Source organism: Hypanus sabinus, chromosome 31 (assembly GCF_030144855.1).
Source record: "Hypanus sabinus isolate sHypSab1 chromosome 31, sHypSab1.hap1, whole genome shotgun sequence".
NCBI classification, from domain to species: Eukaryota; Metazoa; Chordata; class Chondrichthyes; order Myliobatiformes; family Dasyatidae; genus Hypanus; species Hypanus sabinus.
The window spans coordinates 2,536,685-2,556,674 of NC_082736.1; the positions used below are offsets into that span (position 1 = coordinate 2,536,685).

Sequence of the window (19,990 nt, forward strand, 5' to 3'; positions counted from 1 at the left end):
AACAAGGCACCATACCCTGTGCATCACACACAAAATGCTGGAGGTACTCAGGTTGTTCCTAAGGCTGTCGCAGCCAGGGTTGGTGGTGGGGGGAAGCTCCCTCTACCTATAAAGTGCTCCAAATGGTGTGCGTCTCTAACAGCCTCTGACACCAAGTCCAACTCTTGGCCTTCACACATGGTTTAGCGACCAGGCCCGGCGGAACAGTTTCCACGGACAAGAGACGGGTAGATGCGGACCACTGGTGCCTCAGAACCAGTTGTTTTGGGAAGATGGGGCTTGCCAGCCCGCCTAGAAGGAGAACTCTGATTTTAAACCCCTGCCGCCTTACGGCCATACCCAGCCACAGGAAAGGCTTCGGGAGTAAACCCCGAGGAAGAAACCCGGAGCCGGGGTCCCTGAGGCAGTTTGATGTTGTTTACAACTTCACTCTGGCAACCTCTGCGACGACACTGGTGCCCAGCTGTATCGGCGCTTGCCCTTCCCTCGGACCACATCGGTGACGCGGAGAGGGGAACCCGCTGCACGGGCAACAGCCGGGTCTTCAAACCTTCCCAGCTGGAGAGGGCACAATCCAGCAGAGGGGCAAACCCATTACCCTCTGGAACCATGGCTGCCTTCTGGACGCAGTAGGTCAGGCAGCCCCCACGGACGGGAGTAAAGGGCTGACGGTTCAGTCCGGGACTCTTCATCAGGAATGGAAAGGAAGGGGACAGAAGCCAGACTCAGTTGTTGGGGCGAGGGGAAGGAGTGATAGGTGAGATCAGGCGAGGGGGAAGGTAGGTGGGTGGGGGCCTGCCAACTTGCAGTCCTCCTCCTATCCCCCACCTTTTAATACTGGCCTCTTCTTTCCAGTCCAGATGAAGGGTCTTCGCCTGAATGTCCTCTCCCTGGATGCAGCCTGACCTGCTGAGGTTCTCCAGCGTTTTAGACTCAAAGAAGGGAACAGAAACTGTCCCACCTCATCTGTGCCGAACCACTGTATTGCTCTGCATTTCCTGCATCTGTAAAGTCCCCCGTGTTTTCTGCATTACCCCCTTCAGAAACTCAACAGAGAATGACTGATGCACGTACAGTCACACAGCGGTGCAGAAAGAGCAGCTTTCACGTCAAGGACAGTGATAATAAACCTCGTTGTGATTGTGACTACCTCGGAGTGCTTCTATCTGAGCTGGATAACCCTCGTCCCAGACAAACCTCGCTCCCAAAACCCTTACTAAGGCACAGACCTCTAATACTCACACAATTCCAGTCAAGGGCCGACCATTTCAGTTAAATGTACCCATCACAAGTCAGTTTTAATGAATAATTTTTCCACAATCCAGTCCAACAAGTTCAACCCTTCCACTTCTGCAACCTTTAGATTGTAACAGCAGAGCATAAGCCTTACTTACTGTGAACTTTTAAAGTCCCAGCCAGCAGCCAAGAGTGATGTAGAAACTGGCTCAGCCACACGTGAACTCTGAACACAGCTCCCACGTTCCACTATGGGCACAGTACACGTGTCTGTTGTCAACTAACCAAACAGAGCTCAGCTTTACCTGCAGCAAATAATGAGTCAGCCTGGTAATGTAGAGCCAGGGATTGATTTTCTCTTCTGCCCACTCCCTCCTGTACCCGACGATGCAGACAGGCAAGTGAAGCTGATTCCCCACCACCTGCTCTCTCACACCTGCGTGCCTTCACAGATTCCTCTGTCACCCACCATCATTGGGCATGATTTATAAAAGTCCATTATCCAGTTGCCATACCTTCAGGGCGTGGGAGCACGATCCTGACCCCTGGCCCAGTTTGTGTGTTTGGAGGATGCACATCTCCTGGGGGTGATACTGATGGGATCACAGGGAAAACGTGCACCCCACCCCCCCAAACCAGGCCAGAGGTCAGGATGGAATCCAGATGGAAATGTGGAGCTGGCCCATCGCGTCCGACAGTGGAAGGAAGACTGTGCGGGAGGGTTTTTAAAGTGGAATGCCCGTTGTACCTGGCCAGTTCCACTCTCTCGGTCTCAGAACTCACCAGTGACCAACGCGACAAGCGGCCACGTCCTGCGGACAATTCACAAAACTACTACATCATCTCCTTCTTCTTCCAAGTCTACTTCGACTACTAATCCAGGTTCAACGGGAGCCCATAACTTAAACCGTGATACTGTGATCTTGGGCTAATTGAGCAACTGGGCGATTCTGCTGACTCCAAGGGAATTCAGTGCGGTTCAGAACAGAGCGTGAGGTCTAATGAGTCATAGGAGTAGAATTAGGCCAATCACTCCTTCATGGCTGACCCCAGACCCCACTCAACCCCGTACACCTGCCTTCTCGCCGTATCTCTGACCAATCCGGAAACAATCAATTTCCACCTTAAATATCCACACGGACTTGGCCTCCACCGCAGTCCGTGCCAGAGCATTCCACAGCCTCACTACGCTCTGGCGAAAAAAAAAAATTCCTCCGTATCTCTGTTCTGAAAGGTCGCCCCTCAGTTTTAAAGCTGTGCCCTCTAGTTATGGAGACCCCCACCATAGGAAATATCCTCTCCACATCCACTCTATCTGTGTCCTCTGGTCCTAGACTCCCCCCACTATAGGAAACATCCTCTCCACATCCACTCTATCCGTGTTCTCTGGTCCTAGAGTCCCCCACTATAGGAAACATCCTCTCCACATCCACTATATCTGTGTCCTCTGGTCCTAGACTCCCCACTATAGGAAACATCCTCTCCACATCCACTCTATCCGTGTTCTCTGGTCCTAGAGTCCCCCACTATAGGAAACATCCTCTCCACATCCACTATATCTGTGTCCTCTGGTCCCAGACTCACCCACTATAGGAAACATCCTCTCCACATCCACTCTATCTGTGTCCCCTGGTCCCAGACTCCCCCACTATAGGAAACATCCTCTCCACATCCACTCTATCTGTGTCCTCTGGTCCTAGTCTCCCCCACTACAGGAAACATCCTCTCCACATCCACTCTATCTGTGTCCTCTGGTCCTAGACTCCCCCACTATAGGAAACATCTTCTCCACATCCACTCTATCTGTGTCCTCTGATCCTAGACTCCCCCACTATAGGAAACATTGTCTCCACATCCACTCTATATGTGTCCTCTGGTCCTAGACTCCCGCACTATAGGAAACATCCTCTCTACATCCACTCTATCTGTGTCTTCGGGTCCTAGACTCCCACACTATATGAAACATCCTCTCCACATCCACTCTATCTGTGTCCTCTGGTCCTAGACGCCCCACTATAGGAAACATCCTCTCCACATCCACTCTATCTGTGTCCTCTGGTCCTAGACACCCCCACAATAGGAAACATCCTCTCCACATCCACTCTATCTGTGTCCTCTGGTCCTAGACTCCCCCACTATAGGAAACATCCTCTCCACATCCACCTTATCGACACCTTTCAACATTCCATAAGTTTCACTGAGATCCCCCCCACCGCCCCAACTCCCCAACAGGCCCAAAACCGCTAAACACTCCTCATATGTTAACCCCTCCATTCCCGTAATCAACCTTGTGAACCACCTCTGGACCCTCTCCAGTGACAACATACCCTTCCTGAGATACGGGGCCATGATCAGAGATCATGTGGGGCGCAAACCCACGGCCAGCTCCAATTCTCGACCCACTCACTCATTAAAGCGTTGAACAGGATTGAAATCAACAGCAATGAGAGTGGAAGTTGAGCAGGTGCTCATCTCCATTTGCCGGTGGAGGACAGATTTCCCTCTTTCTCTCGCACACTACTGCCACAGGAATGTTCCGTGTCGTATGGCGTTCAATGACAATGATATGCCTTCTTCCAGGCAGTGTCTTTACAAGACGGGTGACTCCAGCCATTATCAATACCCTTCAGAGATTGTCTGCCTGGCATCAGTGGTCACATAACCAGGACTTGTGATCTGCACCGGCTGCTCGTACGGCTTCGCAGGATGCTGATCGGGAAGGGTGGGAGGCTAAACAGGAGCTACACCTTGCCCAAGGGTGACCTGCAGGCCAGCGGAGGGAAGGAGCATCTCACACCTCCTTTGGTAGAGATGTATCTCCTCCCCACCAACCCATGAATATTACCTCAAAGAGAGAAAGGTATATTGAGGTAGTATACATACCTATTTGCAATTTTTCTAAATATACCTGAGGTTGATACGATCTTGAAAGGCAAGAGCATCAAAGGTTACGGGGCAAAGGCAGGAGAATGGGGTTGAGATTGATCATAACCAGCCACGATGGAATGACGGAGCAGACTCCATGGGCTGAAAGATGAAAGGACTTGACAGAGTGGATATGCAGAGGATGTTTCCTATACTGGGGGAGTCTAGGACCAGAGGACATAGATAGAGAGGATGTGGAGAGCATGTTTCCTATATTGGGGAAGTCTAGGACCAGAGGACACAGATAGAGTGGATGTGGAGAGGATGTTTCCTATAGTGGGGGAGTCTAGGACCAGAGGACACAGATAGAGTGGATGTGGAGAGAATGCTTCCTATAGTGGGTGAGTCTAGGACCAGAGGACACAGATAGAGTGGACGTGCAGAGGATGTTTCCTACAGTGAGGGAGTCTAGGACCGGAGGACACAGATAGAGTGGATGTGGAGGGGATGTTGCCTACAGTGGGGGAGTCTAGGACCAGAGGACACAGATAGAGTGGATGTGGAGAGGATGTTTCCTATAGTGGGCGAGTCTAGGACCAGAGGACACAGATAGAGTGGATGTGGAGGGGATGTTGCCTATAGTGGGGGAGTCTAGGACCAGAGGACACAGATAGAGTGGATGTGGAGAGGATGTTTCCTATAGTGGGGGAGTCTAGGACCAGAGGACACAGATAGAGTGGATGTGGAGAGAATGCTTCCTATAGTGGGTGAGTCTAGGACCAGAGGACACAGATAGAGTGGATGTGGAGAGGATGGTTCCTATAGTGGGGGAGTCTAGGACCAGAGGACACAGATAGAGTGGATGTGGAGGGGATGTTGCCTATAGTGGGGGTGTCTAGGACCAGAGGACACAGATAGAGTGGATGTGGAGAGGATGTTTCCTATAGTGGGGGAGTCTAGGACCAGAGGACACAGATAGAGTGGATGTGGAGAGGATGTTTCCTATAGTGGGGGTGTCTAGGACCAGAGGACACAGATAGAGTGGATGTGGAGAGGATGTTTCCCATAGTGGGGGAGTCTAGGACCAGAGGACACAGATAGAGTGGATGTGGAGAGGATGTTTCCTTTAGTGGGGGAGTCTGGGACCAGAGGACACAGATGAAGTGGTTGAATACAGGGTTGTCCTTTCAGAATGAAGAAGAGGAGGAATTTCCTGAGCCAGAGAGTGATGAATCTGTGGAATTCTTTGCCACAGACAGCTGAAGAGGCCAAATCATTATATATAGATTCTGGGCATGAAGGGGTATGGAGAGAAGGCAGGAGATTGGGACTGAGGAAAAATGAGTCAGCATCAGATGGAAGGTACAGGAGTCCCAGGACTCACATCACCGGGTTGAAGAATAGTTATTACCCTTCAACCACCAGGTTCTTGAACTTACACTCATTTCAGGACTCGCTACCTTGTCATTTCATGCTCGTTATTTATTATTATCTACCTGTACCTGCATTTGCAGAGCTTGCTGTCCATTGATCCTGTTTACTCTCGATAGATTCGCTAGGTATGCCCACAGGAACAGAATCCCAGGGTTGTACGTAGGCACTCCGATAATAAATTATACTTTGACCGAAAAATGGAGGAGCAGACTTGATGGGCCAAATGGCCTAATTCTGCTCCAAACCCTGAAGGCCTTCGGGCCAATTTCTACTCCGGCGAGAAGGGGAAGGGAGCAAGGTGGTCCTGCACAGATCAGCTCGAGCATAAGTGCAGGTCCGCAGAACACAGTGTCACATTTTCCTTCTTTCGTTTAAACATTACTCAGTATTTCTTTGTGTAAGCGTGATCAGACTAGACACGAGGCAGGTCCGCACCCTGAACTGACGTAAGCATCATGCAGACAGCACCGCCTCCCATACCCTGTCACTGACAATAATTTTAAAAATATTTACACGAATAAACCAAAACATGAATGCAATAGCCTCCCTTCCACATTGGCTGACGAGCGCATCACACCCACCAATAAGTAACCAATAAGTATCAACCACAACAGGGCACTGGCAAATAATGAATGATATCATTTTGACTCATTAAGGGAACCTCCACGAAACACCGACAGAACACGTTTTCTACAGCAGCAAACGCACCTCCTGCTCCACTTCAAACTTCACAGTAATTTTATTATCAAAGCACATATAGGTCATCATCTACAACCCCGAGATTCATTTGCCTGCAGGCATCCTCAATAAATGCATACAATAATAAGCGTTACAGAATCCATGAAAGACCAAACCAACTTAAGATGTTCAACCAGACACCAAACTGTGCAAATACAAAATAAAAGAAATAATAATAATAAATAGGCAATAAATATTGAGATGAAGAGTCCTTGAAAGTGAGTCCACAGGTTATGGGAACAGTTCAGTGATGGAGCAAATGAAATTGAGTGAAGTTATCCCCTCTGGTTCAGGAGCCTGATGGTTGAGGGGTAATAACTGCTCCTGAACCTGGTGGTGTGGGACCTGAGGCTCCTGTACCTCCTTCCCGATGGAATCAGTACAGAGTTGGGGTTATCCTCACTGGTTCAGGAGCCTGATGGTTGAGGGGTAATAACTGTTCCTGAACCTGGTGGTGTGGGACCTGAGGCTCCTGTACCTCCTTCCTGATGGAATCAGTTCAGAGTTGAGGTTATCCCCTCTGGTTCAGGAGCCTGATGGTTGAGGGGTAATAACTGCTCCTGAACCTGGTGGTGTGGGACCTGAGGCTCCTGTACCTCCTTCCCGATGGAATCAGTTCAGAGTTGAGGTTATCCTCACTGGTTCAGGAGCCTGATGGTTGAGGGTAATAACTGTTCCTGAACCTGGTGGTGTGGGACCTGAGGCTCCTGTACCTCCTTCCCGATGGAATCAGTTCAGAGTTGAGGTTATCCTCACTGGTTCAGGAGCCTGATGGTTGAGGGATAATGACTGTTCCTGAACCTGGTGGTGTGGGACCTGAGGCTCCTGTACCTCCTTCCCAATGGAATCAGTTCAGAGTTGAGGTTATTCTCACTGGTTCAGGATAGTTGAGGGGTAATAACTGTTCCTGAACCTGGTGGTGTGGGACCTGAAGCTCCCGTACCTCCTTCCCAATGACAGCAGCAAGATGAGAGCATGTCCTGGGTGGTGGGGTCCCTGTTTTCCTGCAATAACGCTCCATGTAGATGTGCTCAGTGGTGGGGAGGGCTTTACCTGTGATGGACTGGGCCGTATCCACTACTTTTTGTGGGATTTTCCATTCAAGGGCGTTGCTGTTTCCACACCAGGCTGTGCTGCAGCCAGTCAATAGACTCTTCACCACACACCAATAGAAGTTTGTCAAAGTTTTAGCTGTCTTTGCAAACTCCTGAGGAAGTAGAGGCGCTGCCGTGCTTTGTTTGTAACTGCAGTGACGTGCTGCGGCCAGTACATACTCTTCACTTGCATCATACTTCGTAACCGATTATGCAAGGCTCTACAATGGGTAGTTAAAACTGCTCGTCGCGCCTGTGGCACCAGCCTTCTGCCATCAAGGACATTTAAACAGGCTGGTGCTGGCCAGCAAAATCATCACGAAGAACCCTACCCGCCCTGCTCATGGACGGTCTGTCCCTCTCTCATCAGGCAGGAGGCTACGAAGCATTCTCGCCAGGACCATCCGACTCAAAAGCTCTCCTCAGCAGTCAGGCTCCACCCCTCCACACCCCCGACCATTCCCTTATGCACATCCACTCCTGCACCTAGTGTCACTATATGGATAAACAATCAGTATAGGAGTTAATCTTATTTATCATGCTCTTTCTGCTTATTCTCTTTTTTAGGCTGCATCAGGTCCGAAGTAACAATCACTTTGTCCTTTACACTCCTGTGCTGAAGAACGATGATAAGCAACCCCAAATCTTAAAGCAAGCAAAATACAGAACTGCGCAAAAAGGACGTGATGTTGAGGCTCTGTAAGGCACTCCTGAGACCACACTAGGGAGCTCCTTATTTTAGAAAGGATATACTGACATTGGAGAGGGTTCAAAGAAGATTCACCAGAATGATTCCAGGAATGAAAGGGTTACCGTATGAGGAACGTCTGGCAGCTCTTGGGCTGTTTTCCCTGGAGTTCAGGAGAATGAGGGGGGAATCTCCCATTCCAAATGTTAAAAGGCCTGAACAGATTAGATATGGCAAAGTTATTTCCCATGGTAGGGGATTCTAGGACAAGAGGGCATGACTTCAGGATTGAAAGGAGATGCGGAGAAATTACTTTTGTCAGAGGGTGGTAAATCTGTGGAATTTGTTGCCATGAGTGGCTGTATTTAAGGCAGAGATAGATAGGTTCTTGATTAGCCAGGGCATCAAAGGGTATGGGGTAAAATCAGGGGACTGGGGATGACTGGAAGAATTGGATCAGCCCATGATTGAATGGCAGAGCAGATTCGATGGGCTGAACAGCCTACTTCTGCTCCTATAACTTATGGTCTAAAATCCTCAGCACATATATATATCTCGGGTGCCTAAGACATTTGCGTAGCACTGTAGTAATTTTACGTATTGCATTGTACTGTTAACACCAAAAAAAAACAAATATCCTGATGTGTGAGTGATGATAAACCTGATTCTGATCTGGGTCTCTATTGTGGACTGAGAGTGGGAAGGGGGCAGGGAGAGGGGAATCATGGTTGGGAAAAGGGGAAGGGAGAGGGGAGGGAGCGGGAAGCACCAGAGAGACATTCTGTAATGATCAATAAACCGATTGTTTGGAATCAAATGACCTTGCCTGGTGTCTCAGGGCTGGGTGTGTCTGTACCCACCCCTGACACTCCTTCTCTGCCCCCTGTCCCACACCCCTCCCTCATTTGAATGGAGACGGGGTTGAATGGGCCCAGTGGCCCAGCCAAATGCAGTGATCCCACCTCCTCTCCATCACTAACGTCAACAGCTGAATCAGAGTCAAGCCTTAATATCGCCCATGTACTGAAATTCATTGTTTCACAGCAGCTGTATATTGCAATACAGAACTACTGAAAAACACGCCAATTTACAATGAGAATAGATGTTGGTTGGTTGATTGGCATCCGTCTGTCTGGAAGGACAAAGGGTAATGATGACCATCACAAGTCTGGGCGGAAGGTGGGGAGATCCTGAGATACCCAGTGGTCAAGATCCCCCTCTCAGTACAAGCCTGGGTGGAAGGTGTGGAGAATCTGAGATGCCCAGTGGTCAAGATCCCTCTCTCAGTACAAGCCTGGGTGGAAGGTATGGAGATCCTGAGATGCCCAGTGGTCAAGATCCCCCTCTCGGTACAAGCCTGGGTGGAAGGTGTGGAGATCCTGAGATGTCCAGTGGTCAAGATCCCTCTCTCAGTACAAGCCTGGGCAGAAGGTGTGGAGATCCTGAGATGCCCAGTGGTCAAGATCCCTCTCTCGGTACAAGCCTGGGCGGAAGGTATGGAGATCCTGAGATGTCCAGTGGTCAAGATCCCTCTCTCAGTACAAGCCTGGGTGGAAGGTGTGGAGATCCTGAGATGCCCAGTGGTCAAGATCCCTCACTCAGTACAAGCCTGGGTGGAAGGTATGGAGAATCTGAGATGCCCAGTGGTCAAGATCCCCCTCTCGGTACAAGCCTGGGTGGAAGGTATGGAGATCCTGAGATGCCCAGTGGTCAAGATCCCCCTCTCGGTACAAGCCTGGGTGGAAGGTATGGAGATCCTGAGATGCCCAGAGGTCAAGATCCCTCTCTCGGTACAAGCCTGGGTGGAAGGTGTGGAGATCCTGAGATGCCCAGTGGTCAAGATCCCCCTCTCGGTACAAGCCTGGGTGGAAGGTATGGAGATCCTGAGATGCCCAGTGGTCAAGATCCCTCTCTCAGTACAAGCCTGGGTGGAAGGTATGGAAATCCTGAGATGCCCAGTGGTCAAGATCCCCCTCTCAGTACAAGCCTGGGTGGAAGGTGTGGAGATCCTGAGATGCCCAGTGGTCAAGATCCCCCTCTCGGTACAAGCCTGGGTGGAAGGTATGGAGATCCTGAGATGCCCAGTGGTCAAGATCCCCCTCTCGGTACAAGCCTGGGTGGAAGGTATGGAGATCCTGAGATGCCCAGTGGTCAAGATCCCCCTCTCGGTACAAGCCTGGGTGGAAGGTATGGAGATCCTGAGATGCCCAGTGGTCAAGATCCCTCTCTCGGTACAAGCCTGGGTGGAAGGTGTGGAAATCCTGAGATGCCCAGTGGTCAAGATCCCCCTCTCAGTACAAGCCTGGGTGGAAGGTGTGGAGATCCTGAGATGCCCAGTGGTCAAGATCCCCCTCTCTTGGCCTCACCAGTGTGGTCCAAAGGAAAGCTTATGAAGCAGGAGCTGCCAGAATGACGTCCAACCGCCTTAGGGGTTCTGCTCTGGATTTGCTGTCTGGGTTTACTCTCATAGCCTTTGTCTCTCCTGAGCCTGCCCACAAAGCCGTGGGACTATCTACCCGTAGCTAGGGATCTGCTTCCTGAGCACCAGGGTATGTCCGCACGCCGGTGGGCCTGTGTGCTGCATGTGCAGGGGTCAAACCTCCTCCCCGGCCTCTGTAGTTCAGCCTGAGTCCGAAGGGAGTTCGGTTTCCCTGTGTCCCCAGTGAGGAAGTGCTTTGTGAGGCTTGTTATTGGAGACGCTGTGTACTGGCAGGGAGAGACTGACACGTTCAGCTATCCTTTTCGCGAGACTGCGAGCCAGCAGTGGAAGCTGAAAGTGAGAACAACAAGCTTCCCATCGTCAGGCCGGGATTTTCACCGTCAGGCCGGGATCCTCGCCGTCAGGCCGGGATCCTCGCCGTCAGGCCGGGATCCTCGCCGTCAGGCCGGGATCCTCGCCGTCAGGCCGGGATCCTCGCCGTCAGGCCGGGATTCCCATCGTCAGGCCGGGATTCCCATCGTCAGGCCGGGATTTTCACCGTCAGGCCGGGATCCTCACCGTCAGGCCGGGATCCTCATCGTCAGGCCGGGATTCCCATCGTCAGGCCGGGATCCTCACCGTCAGGCCGGGATCCCCGCCGTCAGGCCAGGATCCCCACCGTCAGGCCGGGATCCTCACCGTCAAGCCAGGATCCCCGCCGTCAGGCCAGGATCCCCGCCGTTAGGCTGGGATTCCCAACGTCGGGCCGGGCTCCTCACCGTCAGGCCGGGATCCTCACCGTCAAGCCAGGATCCCCGCCGTCAGGCCGGGATCCCCGCCGTTAGGCTGGGATTCCCAACGTCGGGCCGGGCTCCTCACCGTCGGGCCGGGCTCCTCACCGTCAGACCGGGATCCTCACCATCGGGCCGGGATCCTCACCGTCGGGCCAGGCTTCCCCACCGTCGGGCCCGGATCCCCACCGTTGGGCCGGGATCCTCACCGTTGGGCCCGGATCCCCACCGTCGGGCCGGGATCCTCACCGTTTGGCCAGGCTTCCCCACCGTCGGGCCCGGATCCCCATCGTCGGGCCCGGATCCCCACCGTTGGGCCCGGATCCCCACCGTCGGGCCCGGATCCCCACCGTCGGGCCGGGATCCCCACCGTCGGGCCCGGATTCCCACCTTCAAGCCGGGATCCCCACCTTCAAGCCGGGATCCCCATCATCAGGCCGTGCTTCCCCACCGTCAGGCCGGGATTTCCCCATCGTCAAGCCAAGATTCCCATTACCTCAAATTCCAACCCACAATGACAAAGACAAGAGGCCAATACACAATACATTCCCCAGGGATTCTAGGAAATCATCAAACGCCCATTTGCAATATACACAAAAGTGATTCTGCAGATGCTGGAAATTTGGAGCAACACATACAAACTGCTGGAGGAACTCAGCAGGCCAGGCAGCATCTACGGAGATTAATAAACTGTCAAGGTTTTGGGCCGAGATCTCCGTTGTCAACCGTTCATTCATGATGCAGAGTCCCTCCAGCATTGTGTGTGTGTGTTGTTCAAAATGAGACAGATGTGATGAAAATCCATCATCTAATTTTCACAAAGAGTACAGTCGGCATTTTGGGCTGAGACCCTTCGGCAGGAGTTTTACGGTCTCGTCCTGAAATGTTGACTGTACTCTTTTCCATAGATGCTGTCTGGCCTGCTGAGTCCCTCCAGCATTTTGTGGGTGTTGCTTTGGATTTCCAGCGTCAGCAGACTTTCTCATTTGTCGTATCATTTTCAACTAATTTCAAGGACTATTGTCAACATATATTGCACATTTATTTATTATTATTTCTTTCTTTTTGTATTTGCACAGTTTGTTGTGTCGTGCACTCGGGTTGAACTCCCAAGTTGGTGGGGTCTTTCATCGATTCTGTTCTGGCTACTATCCCAGTATGGATTTACTGAGTATGCCTACAAGAAGATGAATCTCAGGGTTGTATGTGGTGACGTGTCTGTACTTCGATAATGAACTTACAACTGAAATAGCCTGTGGTCTTGGTAGCGAAGCCGCCGACTTGGATTATTATCCAACAGGCCCGTACAACAGGCAGAGGATTCTCATCCCGCCCCAGCGACTGGGGAATTTAAATTCAAGTCACTAAATGAATGAGTGGCAATTGATAAAAAGGTGTACAAGATAGAGAGGACAGCCTGCAGCCTTTCCCGCAGGGCAGCAATGGTTAATCCCAGAGGACATCTTTTCAAGGCGATGGGGGGAAATTTTAGAGGAGGAACGTCACAGAGGGTACTGGGCATTCACTGCTCGAGTCAGACACAGATGTTGATGCGTTCATCATCATCATTATGTGCAGTGTTGTATGACATCATCGTTATGTGCTGTGTTGTATGACATCATCATTGCGTGCCATGTCATGACTGTTCTTGGCAACTTTTTCTATGCAAGTGGATTGCCACTGCCTTCTTCTGGGCAGAGTCTTTACAAGACGGGTGACCCCGGCCATTATCAGAGATCGTCTGCCTGGTGTCAGGGGTCGCACAACCAGAGCGTGTGATCTGCACTGGCTGCTCCCACGGCTTCACCTCACCCTGATCGGGGGCTAAGCAGGTGCTACGCCAAGGGGGCTCTGCAGGCCGAAGGAGAGCTTTGATGGAGACGCATCTCCACCCCGCCACAATTAAGAGACAGTTAGACAGGCACATGGATGACAGAAAAATGGAGGGTAATGGCTGTGCAGGGTTGGACTGACTGTGGAGCCGGTTATCAGATCCACACAATTTGGTGGGTCAAAAGGCACACTCTGTGCTGTTGGGCTTTCTGTATAAATGTGCAGCATCCTGTTAGCTCAGATGGATCCTGCACATCCTCGGAGCTGAGAAAAGCAGAGGGCTCTGCGGTAGGGAAATTCTAGGCAGCCTCTCGAGTAGGTTACATGGTCAGCACAACATTGCGGGCTGAAGGGCCTGGGATGTGCTGTTGGTTTCCATGTTCTGTGATCGATATCTCGGCAGGGCAGAGCCCCTAATACAGGGGTCTAACAACATGCGGACAATGCCTACGTGTTCACCGACCCCCCCGCCCCCAGCCAGAGGCGGCTCAGATGGCCAGGACGTGGCAGGCCGTTGGGCTCTGGTCAAATCCCAGACCCGGCAGGCAGAGGGTGCACGCCCGGTTGCTCGTCCACGGGCCCGCTTCACGTCTGCAAAGCAGGATCTGACGCTGGGCATCGTCGGTGCGAACGACACGGCAGACGACCGACCGGGCCGCCGGGCGTCTGGGGGTGCAGAACGGCGTGTGAAGAGCAGAAAGTACCCGCACCGACGAGACGGCTGCCGAGAGAGCTCGACAGAAGGACAAGGGCCCCTCCAACCAGATGTCCGTGTGGAGGAGACTGTCACTCCAGAGTGGGACTCCGCCAGCTGACTCTTACCGTGAGCGACCCACCACCTTTCGAGGCAGGAGGATGCAATAACAGGACAATATAAACTGGTCCTGAAGATGGTAGCCATGAAGCCATTCATAAAACCAGTGGGGATCTCCTTTTGAGAAGAAAATCTTTGCTCCTTTCCTGGTCTTGGCTCCGTGGCTGCTGACTTACCGACCAGCACGATACAGGGACAGACACAGGGAAGGACGGTCAGTGCCAGCAACATCCGCACCCAATGAAGGAGCAGCGTATGGCGGTTCAGCATTGACAAGTGTGCTTGGACACGTGGTGTACGGATACACAGTGGGCAGAGAACATGCTTCAAAGATACCATCAAAATTAGCCTGAAGGAATTCAGCACAACATCTGAAATCTGGGAAGACATTGTACTCAATAGATACTCAGGTACTGCCCGTTACCCCGCCGGCGTTCAGGGCAACAATGGCGGTCCTCCGTCTCCGGCGGTGTACGCGGCTTCCTTCGTTGTGTCAGTAGCTTCCTCTCGGTTTTCACCACCGTCAGTCACACGAGTCCCAGGTGGAGACTCAGGAATACCGTCACACTCCGACGTAGAAGGATTCATCATTGCCGTTTCTGTGACAAGGTGTTTCACGGGGCAGGGTTGTTAGCCCTGAGCTGGAGCAGCGGTGGACTGCTCTTAGTCTGACCTCTGCCCTTTGACCTGTTCGGCAAGGGCAACCCTGCCAAGAACCAAAGCACAAGACCCTGACCCCAGCCAACACACCTCTCCGGGTCACTGAGGCACACAAGCCTCCAAACCCTCCACGACAAGACCGTGTTCCTCCTGCAGGACTCAGTAGATACACCCAAGGAAATCCATTCCCACTTCCTCATATTCAGTCTTCTACACCTCAGCAACTCCACGTTCGTCCAAATATCAACCAGGCAGTGTGTTTCAGATTGCAAGCAGCCTCTGGGTGAAAGAAGGTCTTCCTCCAATCCCCCTTTCTCCTTCACGCTCTGCTTTTCCATTCTCTCTGATACAGCTGCCCCTGCTTTACGAAAGTCCGCTTTTCACCACTTCGCTTTTCCGTAAGGCTTAGGTTAGTACAGGTGTTCCTCCCCACCTTTACAAAGGCAGAGCGTTCCTATGGAACCTTTCTTAAACCGAAATGGCAGAAAGCGAAGAACCATTAACTTATAATGGGAAAAATTTTCATAAAAGCGAAAATCCTCTTTATAGTGCAAAAACAGGTTACTAACTTAGGTTCAAACAACACACACAAAATGCTGGTGGAACACAGCAGGCCAGGCAGCATCTATTGGGAGAAGCGCTGTCGCTGTCGAAGTTGTCTTGGCCCGAAACGTCGACAGCGCTTCTCCTTATAGATGCTGCCTGGCCCGCTGTGTTCCACCGGCATTTTGTGTGTGTTGTCTGTCCTGACGAAGGGTCTTGGCCCAAAACGTCGACAGCGCTTCTCCTTATAGATGCTGCCTGGCCTGCTGTGTTCCACCAGCATTTTGTGTGTGTTGTCTGTCCTGACGAAGGGTCTTGGCCCAAAACGTCGACAGTGCTTCTCCCTGTAGATGCTGCCTGGTCTGGTGTGTTCCACCAGCATTTTGTGTGTGTTTTCTGTCCTGACGAAGGGTCTCGGCCCAAAACGTCGACAGCGCTTCTCCTTATAGATGCTGCCTGGTCTGGTGTGTTCCACCAGCATTTTGTGTGTGCTGTTTGAATTTCCAGTATCTGCAGGTTTCCTCATGTTTGCTAATGTAGGTCTTCTGTAAAAGCGAACAGGTGTAAAGCGAACATTCGTAAAGCGAGGGACACCTGTACCTGTTTTTAGTAACAGAAAGAAATCTGAAGAGGATTTTCGCTTTTACGAAAAAGGTGGCCACTTTAAACTTGTGCTTACCCCGAGAAAGACTACCGTGACCGTGAAGCCTTGCATGGGCAGGTGTGTGTACGTGCCGACTTTTTTCTACACATCGGTTTTGGCTAAATCTCCCCGATTCTGGTAAGCGAAACTACTGTACAGTACATACATTATTTCTACTTTATACAGGCTGTGTATTTATCAGATCATTCCAGCTTTTGCTATGTGTTTGTGTTATTTTAGGTTTTATGTGTTATTTGGTTTGATTTGGTAGGTTATTTTTTGGGTCTGGGAACGTTCACAAATTTTTCCCATATGAAGAAATGGTAATCGTTTCTTCGCTTTACGCCATTTCGGCTTATGAAAGGTTTCGTAGGAACACTCTGCTCTCGGATAGCGGGGGAAACCTGCATAGGAAAGGCTTCTGTGTTCTGTGCCTATAATTCCCCATGCCTTCTTTCAGGTCCAAGTTCAAGTTTCACTCTACAGTGCCTGCTGAACTTTTATTAACTTCCCTGCTCATTACAGCTGTGAGATCACCTCTCAGAACTGACTGCGATGCGTGGAGACCTGCGCCCCTCCTGGGAAAACTTTGCAGTGCTTGTGGAATTTTCTATCTGTGATGCCAGTGTCAGCACTGAATGAAAATTTTAGATCTCTGAGGTATTTGGATTTTGGAATTGCGGGTAGGGGTGCTCTGGGAGAAAGCACAGCTCTCCGAGTTCGCAATAAACTGCCAACGCTTCATCTGAACTTCAGCACAAACCAACCCTCTGTTACTCAGCTGTTGACTGGCAATCAGCCCAAAGAGAGGTCAGAGGGTTTTGGAAACCTCTGTTTTCACTACTCCAAATCGCTTTCACTGATCCAAAACATTCACCCTTCCAGACCGAACCCTTTACAATGTGGTTCTGTTCCAGGGCTGCAGGCTGAAACATGCAGAACATATGGACGACTGGATGCTAGAACATTATCACACAGTACAGGCCCTTTGACCAATGTGTTGTGTCCACGCACAACCTACTCCAAGATTAAAGGTCAATCTAACCCTTCCCATCTACACAGCCGTCCTCTGTCATTATTATCGGTTGATTGAGGTAGGGGGAGATACGTCTCCACCAAAAGAGGTGTGAGGTGCTCCCTCCCTCTGCTGGCCTGCAGGTCACCCTCCGGCGAGGTGTAGCTCCTGCTTAGCCCCCGATCAGGGTGGATGGCCGTATGAGCAGCCAGCGTTAATAACGGCTGGGGTCACCCGTCTGGTAAAGACACTGACCGGAAGGCAATGGCAAACCACTTCTGCAGAAAGATTTGCCAAGAACAATCATGATCATGAGACTGCGATCAACCAAATACGAATCACTGGTCCCACGGCTTTACGTGACCCGAAGCCCAAAGGTGAGCTGCAGGTTAGCGGAAAAGAAGGGGTGCCTCGCATCTCCACCCCACCACCCACACTGCATCTCAATAAATAAATGGAGCATAATGACCCCGCCCCCCCCGCCTAACTCCTGTGAGAGAAAGCCCATGCACGGCACAGACAGGATGCCCGAAATGGACTCTGACCTCAGACACCCCAAGCTGTGATAGCTTCGTTTCAGCACTATGCTCCCACGGCGCCCGCGTTGAATCACTCACGTGCCTGTCTACAAGCTTATTAAGTGCAGCTTCTCAGTATTTTTCCGTACTTTCACAGTTTTTCTTTTGTTTGCAGAGGTTTTCATTGATTCTACTGTATTTCTTTCTGAATGACCGTGGGACAATAAATCTCAAGCTGACATAGATCCGAGACCCCCGTCAGTCAGGGTCGGCCCCGGGTGCATCCTAGCTGTCTACGATATGGAGAGCAAGCGGTTGCCTACGCAGCCGGCTCCCCCTCTCCCCGCAGTCGATGAACCCAAAGGAACGGCAGAGGCCGATACAGTTTGGCTTGGCACCAGCAGCATCGTAGGAGTTGCCGGTCAGCTTTGAACCCAACGTAGGACTGCCTCAGGGTTTAACACCCAAAGCTTTTCCCATGAGAGGAAAACAAGCTTCCAGCCGAGGCTTGAGAACCCCAGCTGCCCGAAGCGACTGGTTTTCAGGTGCCAGTAACCTGCCTTTGCCACGTCTCCTGTCAGTAGAAACAGTTCTGCCAGGCTCACAAGTTAAGACACAGGGGAAGGTTCAGAACTGGACTTGGTTGGCAGAGTCTACACGAGACGTATGCCATTCGGAGCATTTAATAGGCAGTGGGAGGTCATCCTCATTACCACCCCTGGTGATCATAACCTTGATTACGTACTTAGATAATAAATTTACTTTGAATGTTGAGTGTCCCCTTACAATCAATCCTTAAGACAGCTTTTCCAATGTACAACCAAATTAAATAAGAAGCACTTGGAATGATCAGAAAAGTGTTGTTTTTTTATCTGTAAGTGTGCAACAGAGTTTCCTTCTTTGTTACAAACACTGCCCCCTCTTCCAGATGGAAGAACGCAATGTCTGTGAGATTCCTAGAAACCCTCCCACCCCCAGGAATTCAGCAGCACTCCAACTCCAGCTGAAGACAGAAGCCCTCGCCGGTCAGATTATAAACAAGAGTTGGCCCAGTTGACAAACTGAGTGGGCAGCTTTACTGTGCAGCCGCTGACTCAGTTAGGGCAGATCGCAGCATGGGTCTTTGACCATGGCATGCTTTGCCATTCCAAGAAGCTCAGTTCTCTGGGGAAGATTTGACTGGGAAGCAGGCCAAAAGCAAGTACTTTGTGATAACAGAACATACAGTACTGTGCAAAAGTCCTGGACACACTATGTGGCGAAAAATTCTCAAAGGTTTCAAATGTGCAGTTATTGTCAGAGAAATGTACACGGGGTACATCTGAAATGCTTTTTCTTCGCAAATATCCTCGAAAACAGAGCGGTGCCCCAAAGAATGAATGAGTTAAATGTTCGAACCCACAGCCCCACCCAGATTCCCCCTCCCACACATAAGCAGCAGCAAAGCAGCAAACCCCCCCCCATCCCACCAGCAAAGAAAAGAATTGGCGTCCTCCACCGAGCACTTAAGCCTGTAGCAAAGATACATACCCCAAAGACGACACATTCACCCGGTAACTCGACATCCACAGGCTCTCTCTCCCCCTCATAAGGGAAAGAGAGGAGTCTCCGTTTACACAGCGTTGTAGTAATTGTACGTATCGCACTGTACTGCTGCCACAAAGAAAATGTCGTGACATGTGTGAGTGATGATAAACCTGATTCTGATCTGGGTCTCTATTGTGGACTGAGAGCGGGAAGGGGGCAGGGAGAGGGGAATCATGGTTGGGAAAAGGGGAAGGGAGAGAGGAGGGAGTGGGAAGGGGGCAGGGAGAGGGGAATCATGGTTGGATCTGCAATTGGATCTTCGACTTCGTAACCGGAAGACCACAGTCTGCGCAGATTGGTGATAACATCTCCTCCTCGCTGACGATCAACAACAGCGCATCTCAGGGGTGTCTGCTTAGCCCACTGCTCTACTCTCTGTATACCACGACTGTGTGGGTAGGCATAGCTCAAATATCATCTACAAATTTGCTGACAATACAACCATGGTTGGTAGAATCTCAGGTGGTGACAAGAGGATGTACAGGAGTGAGATTTGCCAACTAGAGAAGTGGTGCCACAGCAACAACCTGGCACTCAACATCAGTAAGATGAAAGAGCTGATTGTGGGCTTCAGCAAGGGTAAGACGAAGAAACACATACCAATCCTCACAGAGGGATCAGAAGTGGAGAGAATGAGCAGTTTCAAGTTCCTGGGTGTCAAGATCTCTGAGGATCTAACCTGGTGTCAACATATTGATGTAGTCATAAAGAAGGCAAGACAGCGGCTATACTTCATTAGGAGTTTGAAGAGATTTGCCATGTTAACAAATACACTCAAAAACTTCTATAGTTGTACTGTGGAGAGCATTCTGACAGGCTACACCACTGTCTGGTATGGAGGGGCTACTGCATTCTGACAGGCTGCATCACTGTCTGGTACAGAGGGGCTACTGCATTCTGACAGGCTGCATCACTGTCTGGTACGGAGGGGCTACTGCATTCTGACAGGCTGCGTCACTGTCTGGTATGGAGGGGCTACTGCATTCTGACAGGCTGCATCACTGTCTGGTACGGAGGGGCTACTGCATTCTGACAGGCTGCATCACTGTCTGGTACAGAGGGGCTACTGCATTCTGACAGGCTGCGTCACTGTCTGGTATGGAGGGGCTACT

The 19,990-nt window shown here is 51.1% G+C and overlaps 1 protein-coding gene across 3 annotated transcripts in view; it reads right to left on the minus strand.

The window, feature by feature from the left end:
• Positions 1-19,990, minus strand: part of LOC132383728 (pyruvate carboxylase, mitochondrial-like) — a 950,497-nt gene that overhangs the window by 856,993 nt on the left and 73,514 nt on the right. The window contains exon 1 of one of the 3 annotated variants that reach the window (XM_059954923.1): positions 1,395-1,445. The exons of the other annotated variants lie outside the window; for them this stretch is intronic. The gene's annotated coding sequence lies outside the window, so the exon portion shown is untranslated. Of the gene's footprint in view, positions 1-1,394; positions 1,446-19,990 lie in introns of those variants that run through there. 3 annotated transcript variants of the gene reach the window in all.